Raw genomic sequence first — 5391 nt, 5'->3', positions numbered from 1 at the left:
ATATATAAAGACTCAAACATATGCAATAAAAGTCCGTTACAACGACACACAGTTCACAATCACGATTTAAAATCGTGTCTATAACGGACTTGTATTTAAAAGCGAAGATTCGTTTTTCTGCTCTGTTAGGTTATGAAGTTGCGGAAAGAAATTGCGGCATTATATGCATTTAAATCGTATTTTAGATCATTTCGTTTTCTATATACAAGGATGACGTCGCTCTCCGCTACCATACGAAGGTTTTAACAACTGGCTGTTGGGAAGATATATTTTGGAAAGAGAGAAAATAAGTATAAGTCGCCATCTGGTGGCAGCGTCAGCAGTTGTGAGCTTGGCCTGAGTCTGGTCCGGCCGTCCATGTACGGTCCCTTTCAGTGTACACGAGCTTCAAGGAAAGATTGAGAGATTCTGTGCCTCTGTAGTCTAGTGGTGTAGGGCGTTCACCCGGAAAGTGAAAGGACGTGGGTTCGATTCCCCGCAGGGGCAGTTGAATTTTCTCTCTTTCCAAAATATATCTTCGCAACAGCCAATTGTTAAAACCTTCGTTCATTTCGTTTTCGTCCTAATATTGGCGAATGAACAGATCTCCAGTCGTAAAGATTGCTTTTTTTTGGTCTCCTGGCTGTTGATTATCTAAGGCAGTGTTTCTCAACCTAGAGGTGGCCTGTGACGATGGTACAGTGGGCCGGGTGAAGACTCTATTGCATCGCGAGAACCCGGGTTCGAACCCCACGTTATTTAATCATTACACTCCACTTATAGTTTGGCAAATCGACGGTAGATGGCATCACTACACATAGCAAGCGTTACACAGAAGCCGACTTCACAGTCCATTCACAAGGCATACATGCAGAGCTTCCACGGGTCTCCTTCGACCACCTAAAAAAGGTGGTCCGACTCCTTCCTAAAAAAGGAAGAGATTCGAACCCCCCACCGACACCACAGTGGTGGTCGGCTGAAGTTTGTTTTCTCTCTCCCAACTTCAAGGCGCAAATGCGAGCCGATCTCCCCGTTAAAAAGTCTCGCCATAGAGAGCACCTACAACGATACACTTATTCAATCATTACACTTCACTGATAGTTAGAAAAATAGATGGCAGACGGCAATTCTGCAATAACAAGCGTTACGCAGAAGCAAACGGCACGTCAGGTTCATAACACGTACACGCATATTCCAACATGTACCAATTTGTTAGAAGTTCCGCAGAGGAATATGGACGAGGTGCATGTGTGGTTTTTGATTCTAGGTGAAAAATGTTCTCTTTGATTTTAGTAACATCCTTATGGCTTCAAATAGAAATTAGACTCACACGTAGGGTAACCACATCTCATTGAAGAAAATGTCAATACTAAATGTGGAGTAAATTGTAGCCAAAAAAATTCAATTTAAGGAAATTTGCTGATTATTGTTAAACTTGTTGAAGAGGGGAAATAAAGGACTGTATGCGGGCCGTCATTTCAACTTTTTCCGGGGGGGGGGGACAAAGCACATGTACTCAATGTATGTATTTATAAAAATTTGTATATATATATACCAATTTTAGTGTATTTTCGGAAGCCGGGGAGGGGGGAGGGTAACGCCCCCCCCCCCTGCCCCCTTAAATGACGTGCCTGCTGTATGCAGCAAACCACAGTTAATGGAATTCATGAAAAAAACTCATGATGAAAAAATGTGAATTCATAAATTCACAGTTAATTTTCATGAAAAAAAGCATTCATCTAACTGGTGACCATTTTCATTGTGAAAAATACGGGAAACTGTGATCTGAAATACGGAAAAATACGGGATATTGCCAATTGTTTTCTTAAACATTGTCACTTGTTGGCAAAATCACTAATTATTGTTGAAATAATTGAAAATTACGAATGTGTGGAAAAATGGAAGGCCACTGGCAAACAGTAACTAGAAATCAAGGAAACATTTATTTTCTGGATATTATGCTGAGGTGAACTCGGAAAGAAAAGTCACATCTTGTCTCCCCCGGGACTTTGATACTTGATATATCTTGGGCTGAGAAAAAGCCATCTGTCTCAGCAACTTGAAATGTTCACGGAAAAAACGTTCATCATGACAAGTATGTGAGATGGGTATTCATCTGCAGCCATAATTGCCATAGTACAATTGATAGTTATCTTCAATCACCATTTTAAGTGACGATTACAAATTTGAATAAGCTTCGTTGAAAACAACGGTACACTTGCATGAAGTCGGAAACGACAAAAATACAGGAATGTCCCATAAAATACGGGACACATGGTCACGCAATTTTTGTTGTGAGTAAGGGGTCCGTCGAATCATCTCGGATATTTTACTCCTCCTTGGGTTCAGGAAGCTTGAGAAACACTGCTCTAAGATGATTTCGCTCAGTATTTCGTGTTATCAAAAATGTTTAGTCGACCAACTGAACAGCTGGAATTCCCTGTAATATAATCATATCACTGCTACGTGGTTTCATGAACTCAATCACATTTTTTCTCTCATAAGAACATTTTTAGCATGATTTTTTCGTCATTCAGAAACGACTTTCAAGCTCTAACTTCTGGTCCCGTTTTCTCTTAGTCACTGGGGGTAGACAAGAGTCGAATAAAATCATCACATATCCCACGAGTACAGTGGGGAAGCACAAAAATAGGAAGGGGGGATGGTTACAACATTTGACTTTTCTGTGACTTTGTTCTTTGTTAAAAGTATCTCAAAGCAGGGCCGTTTTAAGAGCATCATGAGCCCAGGGCCAAGTGGTTTTTTCTTTACCTGGTAAATTCTAGAAAATATCAACCAGATCTTATTCCTGAGGCTTCTCTTCACTTAAGGCCCCGGGCCGTCCATGCGTTAAGACGGCACCGTCTCAAAGTAATCATTAACTTTAATCGATAAGCATGTATTATAATGTCATCACGTTCAATTCTGAAAGTGAGAGAAAGAAAAACTGGCGTCTTTGAGACATTTGCTTTCATGTTATAGCGAATGTTTCTTCAACTTGCAATAACCGAATATGTATTTTTTTCAATCTCAACGTTAGCTATCTTGTAAATCAATCATTATGGCGAGAGTATCGTTATAAGCCGTACTCGTAATATCGAACTTTTGCTGCGTTGTTCACAATTCTTATAGATTTTTTTTTTGTTTTTAATATTTCAAGTCACCATTTCAACTGGAGTCTATGAAAAAAAAAATCTTAAACACATTCCCTTCGTCAGATTTTCATACGTTCGTTACACGAAAGACATGAAAAAACGCTTCACACGAGTATTTTACATGGAAAAACTCGGAAAATCGTTCTAAAAATTTAAAGCACTCGATGCACATTTCGAGCTTTCCTGAAATTCAAGTCCAGGTTGAGAACAAGAAAAAAAAAAAAAAAGATTGCAAAAAAAATCCCATTTTCCGAAATAGGGATTCAGAAATGCTTACGCATGCACTTTACCAGCTGTATTATACAAAATCATGAAACATTCCCTCAGGAACACAGTCTTCATAAAACGAACAGCGGCATCGACTTTAGTTTAGGGCAACACCGCAAATATGTTTAAAAGCCTCATAAAAAAATACTCTAATTGCACGTTTTTACCTCAATCATGAGGTCGTCGATTGACAGTGTCTTTTTTTTGCAAAACCTTTCAATAAATTAATTTTAAAAGTTTAAATATTTACTTTATTAAATGTATATACGATAACATTGAAAACAAAAAGAGTGATTTGATGAATTTTTATTCTGTACAAACATGGGGATTTATTTAAATATTTAACACTACGGTTCTCAAAGTGTGGGTCGCGACAACCTGGGGGTCACACTAAAGAACCGGGAGGAGGGGGGGGGGTATCGCGAAAGATTTTCAACAATAAAAACGTCGGAAGTTTATTTTTCGCCATTTTTTTGTCAAAACAAAAAATTCGTTACTCAGCTGAGCTACTAGCCATACATATTATATATCATATGATGTAAATGTATCAAATTATACACGTAGAATAATCAATATATCGAGTTAATACTTATGCGGGATTATTCGGACGGAATCATCCCATTTCAAACAATGTATTTTTAAAATTAAAAACACAGAATAAGTAATATGTGAATATAGAGGATATATTCCTACGTGTTACGAACAATATGTTAATGATGTTTGTTGTTTATGAAGTTATTTTAGGGAAGAGGAGAAAATGCGTCTGGTTAGGGACCGTTCAAGTATTACGTCATCATCGATTTGGGGGGGGGGGGTTTCCGATTTGTTGACTTTGGATGACAAGGGGGGAGGGGGGGGGGTTTGGATAATGTTTACGTCATCAACCACCCTTTATGAAAATATGAGCTAGGATTCAAAGGGGCAGAGCTGATGACGAAATTTTGCTGACGGGGGGGGGGGGGAGGGCGTCAGCGTTTTGCTGACTTTTGCTGACAAGGAGGGGGGGGGAGGTTGTCAAAAATGGCTAAAAATTTGCTTACGTAATACTTGAACGGCCCCTTGGCAGAATGTTCTGCTATCTTTCGTTTTCAAGTGTCAGTATTTACTGCTCAGAGTGTTAATGACCCTGTGGTTTGACGTGTGTTGAGGAAAAGAATGAGTTACAAGCTTAGTGATGCGCTATAATGAATGATATTTTGATTTCGCATTCAAGAATCGATGATGTGGGTAGATTGAAATTTCATTATGAAACAGTTCTACTAACTAAATATTGAAAAATAGTTTGATTTCATCCATCATTGATTACACCCCTCGCGAACCCCTCATGGTGTACAATCTGTATTATACACACGGGAAGACCGTGATACATTTAGAGTGGCACCTCTCTCGAACAGTATTAGTGTTTCGCTGGTTATCAATTCGAGGCCGTCGTGCGCAGCCTGTAAGGACTGACAGGATTTGCATCGTTCATTTGACTATTTTCCCCCTACACTATGGGTCGGGGTTGCATCAAACTCATTATCATTGATTGGGAAAATTAAAACCGAGACAAACAGAGAGAGAGAGGCGTCTCGAAAGCAATTTTTGGGATAACATATTCACATTTGTAAAGAAATACGGAGTGTCCGAGGGAAATAAGGGCACGTGGTCACCTTATGTAGGGGGAGTCACCGATAAAATTCTTGTAAAAAGAGAGTCGCGCTTCGAAAAGTTTGGGAAAAACACTGCTTTAACACGTCCCTCCTAGACCACCAACAATAGCCGGCTTTTTGACCGTTGTTGAAAAATACATGATACCGCGGTAAATGTTTCATTTCATTTTTGGTTTAAAACAAGCGGAATAAGAAATATGGGATTTTCTGCCTTGGAATATTGTTGCATGGGGAGAGGGGTACTATACATTGGGGTGCACGAGGGCCGTGGGGCCCAAACCCCGTGAAAATATATTACGTTTATATCTTTTCAAACTATCAGTATTCTCATTGGTTTA

The 5391-nt window shown here is 39.3% G+C and overlaps 1 non-coding gene across 1 annotated transcript; it reads left to right on the top strand.

The window, feature by feature from the left end:
• The first annotated feature begins 412 nt into the window (after positions 1 to 412).
• TRNAS-GGA (transfer RNA serine (anticodon GGA)) lies at positions 413 to 486 on the top strand. Its single transcript has one exon. It is a non-coding gene; the product is annotated as a tRNA-Ser (tRNA).
• The last annotated feature ends 4905 nt before the right edge of the window (positions 487 to 5391 follow it).

The sequence above is a fragment of the Pholcus phalangioides genome, unplaced genomic scaffold (assembly GCF_987345545.1).
Source record: "Pholcus phalangioides strain wild (caught in Gottingen) unplaced genomic scaffold, Ppha-v1.0 ptg000008l_1, whole genome shotgun sequence".
In the NCBI taxonomy this organism is placed as follows: Eukaryota; Metazoa; Arthropoda; class Arachnida; order Araneae; family Pholcidae; genus Pholcus; species Pholcus phalangioides.
The sequence above is the reverse complement of the archived record's forward strand: the minus strand, read 5'-3'. Positions and strand labels throughout refer to the sequence as shown.